This window comes from Nelumbo nucifera, chromosome 5 (genome assembly GCF_055504915.1).
Source record: "Nelumbo nucifera cultivar China Antique chromosome 5, China Antique-T2T, whole genome shotgun sequence".
NCBI classification, from domain to species: Eukaryota; Viridiplantae; Streptophyta; class Magnoliopsida; order Proteales; family Nelumbonaceae; genus Nelumbo; species Nelumbo nucifera.
Genome location: NC_142653.1, coordinates 30,839,411 through 30,851,635, shown reverse-complemented (window position 1 = coordinate 30,851,635; position 12,225 = coordinate 30,839,411).

Sequence of the window (12,225 nt, the reverse complement as noted above, 5' to 3'; positions counted from 1 at the left end):
ATATTTCCAATGCACAGTTGGGATGTGCTGTAGGGTATTGTGGGGCACTAATGTGAATTCCTACTTGGGGTCATGGGAGGGATAGATTGTATACAGTCCTAACCTTTGACATTTTAAATTAGTATAATGTCCCCTCAAACTCGAATTTGCATTCTCACACTTGCAAGCCTAAGATTTTATCATTACATCGAATAGTGTGCTTCTTCTTGAAGTAATGATAAAATTATTCGCGGTTCAAAATAGACAGCTACAAATAAATAGTGGCTTTGAATTAGAGGTATCCTAGACCAACTCTTGCATGCTGGAAAAGACAAATTGCTTGCTGTCTCGTTGGAGGTAAATATATACCCATCTAGAGGTGAGAAAGCAATAACTTATTAGGCCAATACACACACTCAGTTGGGAAAGTATTAGAATTAGAAGATAGGTTCCATTTTGTTGATGCAAACAACACTGCAACACTCACATTCCTCGTTTAGTTTGAGAGGAAAGATTTGGAACACTATAATCCATATGAATGGATCACTTGTTCTAGACAAAGCACTATAATTCATTCGTATGGAGATTATCATTTGTCTTAGGTCATTGGCAATATTATCAACACTACTGACAAGAGAAAAGTATGAACCACGAAAGGTATGGGAGAATCTGATTCCATTAGAGTCTATGTTGATAAACAAAAGGTTCCACAGTAGTAATATTTCGAGTCCGGATCTGCTCCCAAAGAAAAACACTTCCAACACGTTATAGCATGATTTATATCCACACATCTCAAACATATTTTGTAGAACTTGATGAAATATGTTGAAGATGTGCAGGCAAAGATCATGTTGGAAGCATTTTTTGTTGGGAGCAGATCCAGACTATAATCAATTTAATCATAGGAAAAGTATGGACAGGTCCAATGCAAATTTCTGATTTTCACTGTAAAATTATAAATATTCAAAATGTCAAAAACCCCACTTTATACACCGATGCCACCCCAATTATACTTTGGGCCTAAAAATTCTGACCCTGAGCTGAACCGTCATTCTCCCATTAAACTTTAGATGTTAAACTAGGCAGTCATCCACAACCACAAATTGCCAAACTGCAAAGAGGTACTTGGTAAATTAAAATTGATGATCATACTGAGTAAGCACACAATCAATGCATGACACTTGTCCAACGCTTTTGTTTAAGTGATGGCATAGGTGAATCCGAAGGCATGCTTGTGGGACATTGTGTCGTATACTTTTATGTGTGTGGGGTGGGTGAAGAGTCGTTTACTGATTTTTTTTTTTTTTTTCTGATACAAAGAAAGATACTTACTGACATCTAGAAAAAGAACACCCTAAGGCGTCTAGAGGGAAACAATATATTCTAAGTCTAAGTGAGTGGCCTCCACTTCCAAGATGTTGACGCCATGGCCTTCATTAGCCAATCACAACTTGATTTTCTTCTTTGTGAATATGCAAGTAGCCGACCTTGTACCATTCAATTATGCCAATCAAAGCTCTAAATATCGATACAGGGGTGTATCGGTCTGTATTGAATATTTTTTTTTTTATGCCGATCTTACTGTAGAAACACATCAAGAAAACCCTGATATAATACATATCAGTTGATATGAGCTGAACGATATTTTGAACCTTAATGCCAACAAAATTGGGTTGTACTTACATTTTTTGTTTTTTGCCCATAATTTTAACTCTTATTTGATGAACTTACAGATTAGGTTTTAGGAGTAGAACATGATGAACTACAAACAAAAACATGTACATGGATTACGGAACCAATCAAAATTGAACATACCAGTGTTCACTGTTCAGTACACGCCTTTAATGGACTTATCTTGATGTAAGATTATGCTCCTTTTGGTAAAAGGAAGTCTAGCCAAGCTCATAATGACCGTATTATTGTAAATTGTAATGTACTAGACTAGTACATTTGGATCGGGAACACTGCCCGAACCAAACCCGACGTGTTTTCCCTTTCTGCTTCACATTGATCCAACATGATGTCAGAACGAGCCCAATAAATAATAGAATGGGTTCCATTTTTTTTTTCCTATAAACCATTGAATGGATTTTCTCTAAGCCCGGATGACCGTCTTTAAGTGATAATAAAGGAATCACATAACTGCCATGAAAGTTGCCCTTATTCATATTCACAATATATACCTTTTTCTTTCTAAAAGGAGCATTAGTATAAAGCATGGTTTTTAAAATCGAACCGGTCAGGGTTCAGTTATCAGTCGAACAGTCCGACCATTCGGTCCTAATGGTCAGTCTGTTTTGACAAAAAAATAAAAAAATAAAAAAAATGAAAAATGGTCAAAACCGTTCGAATGATTAACCAGTCGGTTTAACGGTTTGTTGATCAAAATCAACAGTTTTGAAGAAAAATGAAACCAATCAAATGACTGATTCCCGGTTTTTCTGGTCCAACCTGGTTTTGAAAACCATGATATAAAGTAATATGAAGTAGGCATTTTCTTTGATCTAGTACAAAAAAAAGTTAAATCCAATTATCATGTATTATATATCACTCTTGATTATTCATAAGAACTCTACCTGTACCTACCCACAAAGCACTATAGCCATGCATCGAGAACATCTCCCATGCATAATAACATACAAGCAAGGAGATGTTCCCCTGTCTGGTTGTGATGTCATTGTGGGTAATTGTGGGTGTAGAGTTCTTATAGGTAAGTGATCCAAGCTGGTCAATACTTGCACACATGCATAACACGTACTCTTACAGTAGCAGAGATGTGTGCTATGCATGGATTGATGTTAAAAGTATGTCATCCATTCAATTTCTTAATTGAATTGGTTGTGGGTGACTTTGAATGGCAGTATATTTATTTTTTATTTTTAAAATTCAAAAAAAAACATCACAAAATTCTAAAAGAATTAGGAAACAATATGAAAAAAAATCTTTTTTTCCCAAACTTACTCCAAGTGGAGGGGTGGCCACCTAAAACTTTTTGGGGTTTTAACTGTTCAGTCCACCCCTAGAAATCTTAGCTTCACCCTAGGGGTGGAATGAATCTGACCATGGATTGATGTCAAATTCACAGGCAAGATCCGATTTATAGGGGGGCTAGTAGTAGATTAAGAGGTGGCTGTAATTTCAGATTTCTGAGGGGGAGTACAGTCTACTTATCCCAAACTTTTTTATTAATCAGCCAACATCAAAAGGAAAATCATTTACAAGGGAAGATGTAGCCCACCTAGCCCCAAGACCTAAAATACAAACAGACTTCCTTTCCCACTCAACCCTACCCAACAACATTACACAAAATAGAAGAAAACAAATAAAAGACCATAAATACCTCATTAATCAATTCTAATTCTTAAGATTGGCAGTCGCATGCAATCCTCCCTCAAATAGGTTAAGAGATCACGAGGAAGCTCAATGGGGGAATTAAACACATGATCGTGGTTTTCAAAATTGGACTAGACCAGACGGTCAGACCGGAAAAATCGGGAACCAGTTAGGTGACCGGTTCCGTTTTTCCCCAAAATCAGATTTTCTTCAAAAACCGTTGATTTTGGTCAGCAAACTGTTGACCTGGACAATTAACCGTTCGAATGGTTTTAACCATTTTTATTTTTTTAATTTTTTATATTTTTTATCAAAACAGATTGGCCGTTCAACCCAGGAACCAAACCCCTGACCGATTCGTTCTCCAAGTCAGTTTTAAAAGTCTTGCACCATGATATCTCATTCCTTCAATACCCAAATTTGCAAGATAATCTGCACATCTATTACCTTGACGAAGAGTATGACAAACTTTATACCTCATAACTAAACATATAAATCTGATTTTTCTTAACATATAAGTGATACACCAAGGAGGCGACAGGATATTCACAAGAATTTTGTTATCACTTTCTATTTCCACTTCTGTCAATCCCTTTCTATAGCAACGATTTAAGCCAGAAGCGCCCAACACATGGCCTGCATTGATGTGCCATCACCATAAAAGTTATAAAAAGCGCAAACCATTACACCATTGCTATCTCTAATAATCCCACCTCCAGCACAATCACCTGAGTTCCCACGACAAGACCCATCAAGTTCAGTTTAAGGGGGAATTTGTGCTAATAGATCCACGGAAGTTTTCTTTCCTAATAGATCAAATAGGAATGTTCAAGTAATATAAAATATATGGATTGATCTCACATATAAAATATATGGTTTGATCTCATGAGAGTCGAATTTACCTTATGACAAGTTGATCTCCATTATCCATTTACAAACTTGCTTAACGAGCATAGTAGAAGGAAGCTCTTTACCTTCAAACCTTTTTTTGCATCTTTCTTTCTATTAGTAAATGTGTACATGCATTTGCAGGTGGCAGTGCCTTTGATGAAGGTAGATTTGTTTTGTTTTATATTTTCATGCATTTTATGTGTTTATTTAAACATTATCTATCTATTGATGATAATGTATGGGGGCTGTAGGTGTTATTTTTCTTTTTAATCCTCGTAAAGACTCTTTAGTAGACTTTTTTTTATATATGATTATAAGTGGGCAGTTTCTAAATGGTTATGTGGACAATTTCTGAAGTGAGAGTAAATGACATATATGCCCTCTTTATGCCCATTGTATGCTTAGAAAAAAGAGAAAAAAAAACATCTAGTGAAAATTCCAAAGAAAAGAGGCATTCACTCTTTTATAGGTAGTATAGATAACATCCAAAGTAATAAAGAGGGGAGAACTCTCTTAAGATATTGAGGTTCCACCACAACTAAGTCCTATTCATTATATTTTGATTGAGTGATGATGATAGGAACATCAAAGATGCTATTAAAATAGGTCCAAAGTTTGTTTGCAACAGCGCCATTAATGAAGTCATGGCCTCAGAGTTTCAGCGCAAGACTGGCCACAACAGGAGCACTTTGAAGCAAGTTGAACACCTCGATTTCTTATTGGAGAAGTACAGATTTGTCCAATGCAAATTTCTGATTTCCATTGTAGAGTTATAAACATTTAAAAGGTCAACAATCCACACTCTATGCCCCAACGTCCATCCGTGAATTGGCATCAATTCCGAGCTGGCACCTACCCCAATAATACTTTGAGCCTACAAATTCTGACTCTGGACTGATCGATCATTCTCTCATTTCTTATCACACTGTCAACAGGAATCGCACCATTAAAAAAATTCCACATGAAAATAGAAACTTTAATTGGAATTCCAGACATCCAAACATAATCATGCCAATGCACATGTAGGTCTTGAACTCTAATCAAATTGGGAGCTGGAAAAGACAAATTGCTTGCATCTATGTGGAGGGTAAATAACTAAATATCGGTATGGGTCTAGAGATGAGAAAGAAACCATTAAGGCCAACAGTACACATTTAGCTAGGCAAGTGTTAGAATTAGAAAAGAAAATAGGTTTCATTTTCCTCATGCAAACGTGACTCGCATTCCTGGTTTAGTTAGAGACTTTAGAGCAAAGATTTCGAACACCATAATGCATATAAACGAGATCATTTGTCTTAGACAAGCACTATAGACCATTCTTATGGAATATGGAGATAATCACCTGTCTTAAACCCTCGGAAATAATATCAACATTCAACAATATACTATCAAGAGAAAAGAATGAACCACAAACGGCAGGCGAAAGAGTCGTCGGTAACCTTTACACCCTAAAGTTTACCTACTTGTATTAAACGCATGCATCCAACCATAAGTTTGGTTGCCAGACTGCAAAGTGTTGTTGGTATATTAAATCGGTGAGCATATATACTGGGTAAGCATACACTCAGTGCAAGATACTTGTCCTATATGTTTGTATAAATGATTGTATGGGTGGTTTTTTTAAGGGAAATTGTCTAAAGCTCTTCATGAGTTTTCAACATTTCTCTTAAACTCACCACAGCTTTTCAAAATGTTTAAAACTCATCATGTCAAACAGTTTTTATTTTTCAAAACTCACCTTCCGTTAGTACACGTTAATGTTTCTTAACAGAGGTGTCCATGTCAGCATAAATAACAATTTTCATGACCAAATTACCCTTGAATAGTGAATTAGAGGAAAAACGGTCTTTTCAGTTTTCAATTTTCTTGTTTCTTTTGCATTTTTAATGTTTTGTTATAATTTCCAATGTTTTTTATAATTTCTGTTTTTTAACATTTTTCTATTTTCTACAATCTATAAATTTTCCTGTAATTTTGTTATTTATTTACAATTTCTGTGTTTTCTATATTTTTTTTGTATTTTTCTACAAATTTTTATTTTCCAATTTTGTTTTTCAATTTCTATAGTTTCTATAATTTGAAAATAATTTTTTATTTTGCTTTCAGTTTTTATAATTTTTTATATTTTTTGCAATTTCTATGTTTTTATGAATTTTATATTTTAAAATATTTTTTTAAACTTTTTCCTTTTTTCATGTCTAAATATTAAAATGGTATTATATTAATACCCGTTAATTTATTTTGTATATATTTTATATTTTTTATGAAGGTTAAAATGGTAATATATTAATGCCAGTTAGTCTGTTTAACGTGAAGTTAGTGACATGGTGAGTTTTAGACATTTTGAAAAGTTGTGGTAAGTTTAAGGGAAATGCTAAAAACTCATGGTGAGTTTTAGATAATTTCCCTTTTTTCAATTGATTTACATGGGCGGGTTTTTGTTTAAGTGATTACATGCTTACCACTTACCAAATGCATGTGTCTATCAAATTGAGTTGAGCTACAATTTTTTAGGCTATGTTTGGTGATTAAGTAGTTATTAAAATATACATTTGTTTTACAAGTGTTTATTTTAACAACCATTTAAGGCTGTTTGGTGACCCATTTGCCAAATCATTAATTGGGTTTTTTAAGCACTTATTGGGGTGGGGATATTTGATGAGTTACTATCCCCACAAGTGCTTATTTTAACATAAATGACAATGTAACCCTCATTTCACCAATACGTATAAATAATGTTTTTCACACATATAAACAATTTTAGCCCACATGGACTCAAATAATAATAATAATGATAATGACCTAATACCAATAAATAATAATAATAATAATAATTATTATTATTATTATTATTATTTGATCTAGGTTGTACCTTCATGTTTATATTATAAATCAAAATTGATAAGAATGTAACCTAGTTCTCCTTTGTCAAGCTAATAGAGTATATGTTCTAGTTCAAAATTGACCTAATACCAATAAATCGGGCTTAACCTCAAGCTCAGTCTGGGCTCGGACCTTATGTCCAAATTTTAGGGTCAAGCCTGAGTTAACCCGCGCCACTTGCACCCCTTAATTCAGTATAATCTTTTAAGTGCCTCGTTTTAGGCGATAATGTGCTTCCTACCAAAGTAATATCCATAATTCCCAAGCATAAGCGGCCAAACTCCCTCTGCTTCGATTAATTACTTCACTCGTCCAAATTATCCTATTGTGTTTTAAGTTCAACAAGCCAAATCAACTATCAATTCACTATGCATCATTAATTTATGGTTGTTATGAAATATATGCATCAACCGATTCAAGGGCTTATCCCACAAGTCATCGCATGTGAAATGCAAGCTGCAAAGGTTGTAAACTTTCAAATCAAGCCTGCAGAAGATTTTGTGTTCTTTTCTATCGATCCTCTGAGAAGTTCTCACTTGGCACATGGCAAGAGAAGTTATCAGTCCTGCGCGACCAACTTTTGCTTGATAGACTTTGAATGTTGACATAGAAGTAGAAATGGAACAAATAACTTAGGAGAATCTATAAAGTTGAAAGTGGAATTCGAAGTTGAAACATTTTTTGGGAGATGCTTCTGTAAGGAAGCCTTTTTCAGTTCCACCAAATTGACAGTAGTGTGGGGGTCATGACTCATGAGGATTCTTCTTCACTTTGCAGGTTCAGTGGGAGGTCATTATCAGTTGGCTCAAATGGTGAATCACTAGCTCCCATAACTGGTAAAGATGTTAATATTAATGCAAGGACCATCGCTTGTGTGGCTAATGTTTTCTTTCGGTTCCAACGTATTGACAAATAGTTCTGTTAAGTAATTAAAGAGTCTTATTTTTAGTTGTTTTGAATACTCTAATTTCTTCAATGTAATAGTATTGAAAATTATTAATAAAATCTTATGGTGATCACCCATCCACCAGAGTAAAGTTTGGGGTAAAAAAAAAAAAAAAAACAGTATTGGAGATACAATCTAACCAGTCAAGGCCAATATTGCATTACTAGTGGACTAGATTATTTTTACTTGCTTAATAAGAGACTTATTTTCAAATACCGTGTTTAGAAAGCTATAATTGATCAATAGAAAAAAAAAATAAGGTTTGGTTCGGAAGGAGTGCAAAACCTCGCATTTTGTATTATTTTGTATGTATTTCTACTGTACACATTAATTTGTATTTGTGCTCTTTCTAAATTGAGCCTAATTAATAAAGTGTGAGAAAATCTTATTACATGCTTAATTTTTTACCTTTTTTAGTGACGAGTTATTTGTTGAATGTAAAATGCATTCTTTTTTTTTTCTTCAATCTCTCTCTCTCTCTCTCTCTTGTCAAATTATTCTCTATATAGTTTAGCCTAGGGGTGCAAGTCAAGTGAGTTGGGTTGAGTTCTAAAGCCTGAACTGGAGGTCAAGCACAAACTATTCAACTTGAGCCCAACCTGCACAAAAGTTGACACACTCGGGTGGCTTATTGACTAACCCAAGTCCAGTGGCCCAAGCCTGAGTCCAATCCAAGTGCATCAAATTTTAGTGTGACCTAGGCTCGAGTTGGACAAATCCAGCCTGACCTCAAGATCAGGCCTTAAGCCCAATTCTAAGGGTTGGGCCTAGGTTGAGCTTAATTACTATACAATTATTTTCTCTAATTAAGTAAATAAATGTGAAATTGTTTAATTATTGTGATGTTTTACTCAAATAACTAAGTAATTTACTTTATTATTTTACATAACAAAATGTTTGTAAATTCACTAATTTAGTAATAATTTACTACTAAATTACTATCATTTTAATTATTGATATTTTACGAGAATAATTCACTAAATATGGTAATTTACTATTAAATTATTTTTCCAAACAATTCAGTAACTAATTAAGTAACTTAATTTTCATAAACTATGGTAATTTTCAATAATAATTATCATATTATTAATTATATTTATATTTAATAATTCAAGTAAATTGCAATAATATTTTATTTATAATTATTGTTATTTTAATTACTATAAAATCATTTTATAGTAATTAAAATAATAATTATAATTTAAATAATTCATTAAATATGGTAATTTACTATTAGATTACTTTTTCAAAAAAGTTTGGTAAATAATTAACTATAATTACTTATCAATTATTAAGAGTAATTTTTAACAACAATTAATTAAGTAATTAATTATCAACTCTACTTAATTAATTAACTATAATTAAGTGAGTCTTTAATGAGTAATAACAATCATTTGAGAATAATTAAATCTACTTAATTAATTAACTGTATTTAATTTTGTAGTTGCATCATATATAATTATAATAAGATTTTTAATTAATTATTGAATGTTTACATTACTTTTATTATTTGTCTTATTGTATTGTTATTTTTTTCTCTTATTATTATTTCAATTTCTTACTCATTATGTAAGTTTAACTTAAACTGTTTTCAAAAAAAAGTTTTAAAGTTAGACATTAATATTTTAAAACATTGATGATAAATTAAATGCATGTATTTGCAAGATAGATATATATAGGGATGGAAATAAATCGAAAGATATAGGAATTTGGCTTTCACAACCCCTTAAATTGGGAATGTCTCCCCATGAATAACAGCGTATAAGTATGGAGATGTTATCAATGCACAATTACAAAAAGGTTGTGAATAAACCTGTTCACTGGTCGGGCCAAACCAGGTTTTGTCTTTTTATCAACAAAAAATGTCAAGGCTTGAGCCTGAGCCCGACCCTTATATAAAGCTCGAAGCTTGGTCTATACATAAAATGCCCTACTTATAGCGTAATTTAATAAATTATTTTTCTATTAATTTGATAATAATGTATATATATTTATTATATATAATTAATGCATGTTTTTATAATATGTAGTGATATTGCATCAAGAGGGGGGAACCAATGAGAAACCTCAATGGTTTAATTTTTTAAAACAAAAACAATTGTCACATTAGCAAAAAATATATATTTTTTGCATACATGATGATTGTTTTTTGATTTAAAAAACAAAGCCATGACATTAGTAGCCCTAAATTTGCCATAGGTTCGAGTTTGATACAAGTTATTTTTAACTCATTTTGTTCATGATAGAAGTATGTCGAACATTGAACTTGAAAAAGGGAGTCGTTCATGGGCCATAGGTTCATTTGAGGCCAATACACGATAATATAAGACACACACACACACACACACATACATACATACATACATACATACATACATACATACATACATACATACATACATACATACATACATACATACATACATACATACATACATATGTATATTAATTTTGTATTTTTTATATATTCAAAATACATATTTATATTATGTTATATATATTAGTTCCAATTTTGTCACTTGAGCCAAAGTACAAGGTACTTATTGAGAATTTTCCCTAAAAATAAATATTTGAGGCCAAAAAGATATTTTTTTTTTGCCAAAAATAATAGGGCAAAAGCACGTTTGGCTAATTGGGAACACATGGAGATTTTAGAAAGTTACCAAAGATAAAAAAATATCATTCAATCAAACAATCAAGTGTAATGCTATGGCTTACGGAAGTTTGCATATAAGGTCAAATAAAAATGATAAAAAAAACCAACCAACTACACAAAATTGGGATTGGTTCATTGGTTCCTAGATTGGACCAATTGAGGGGATGATTTTAACCAACTTTTTGGTAATATTGGTTTTAGGGACATGACTAAACCCATTAGATGCCCAAGTCACAATTTAACCAATTCGACAAACTAGTTCTCTTTGATTTTTCTAAACAGTATGAAATAAAATATTGAAGTCTTTTTTTTTCAGATTAATTTAAAAATATTTTTTAATTCAACTTATTCAATTGTGCATATATAAGTAAAGAGTAGGGATATAATTTAATATTATATAATCAAGTTTTTTTTTGAAGAAAGTAAGGTGTTGTATATAATCAAGTTTTTTTTTGAAGAAAGTAAGGTGTTGTATATAATCAAGTTTAACTTTTACAACTACACCAAACTGAACGTCCACTTTATATAATATAGATAGATCTATTAATAATATTTTGTTATTTTTGTTATTTTTAATTGAGAAAATTCCATATTAGCACACTATACTTTAGGGTAGCCTCTATTTAGTACCCGAATTTCAAAACATGTCACTATAGTACTTGAACTCTCAAAAACTATTAATTTAGTCAAAAATCAGCGATCGACTTTAAGTGGCATTTGTAAGGACAAAAATGCCCTTTAGGTGCCATCTAATTTTCCTTACCTACCACTCTCGCATAAACCAACTTAAATAAAACTCATCCAGCCAGAAATTATGAAAAATAACATAAATTATGAAAAAAACCCAGAAATTGAAGAAAAATAACATAAATTATAAAAAACAAATAAATACATGAAAAATAAAATAAATTACAAAAAATCAAAGAAATACATGGAAAATAATATAAATTACAAAAAAGTCCAGAAATGAAGAGGAAATTTCGCCTCCACTTCAATGCCCAAATCCCTCCAGCTTGTCTCCAGATTTAAGAGTTGGGAATAATTCCTCTTGGGATTAAAAGAAGATTTTAAAAATTAAGTAAGAAAATATCAACTTAAAAGGCCAAATGTGAAATTCCTAATTTCAGCAAAATATGTAGAAGTGAAGAATGAATTTTTGTCCAAAAAAAATCAAAATAAAATGCAGAGAAAAAAAAAAACAAGTAGAAAAGGAATGAAATGTTCCAACCTCGCCAAAATCCTCTGCTTATATACAAGTGATAAATGAACAGTTGCAACGAGTTTGAGAGATGTGAACGACTTACTAGTAGTTAGAGGTGTAAATCGGGTCGTGCCGCTCGTGGCCTGGCATGATAGTCCACAGGAGCTTGGAGTTTTAAGTCCATGGGCTGAGCTAGCACGGCACGACCGAGTGGGTCATGCCGCCTGTGGTCCGCGTGCCGTTATGACCCATATATTATTTATATATTTATATAAATTATAATTATATAATATAATAATATATTCTATAATATTAATAAAATAAATATTTTTTTAA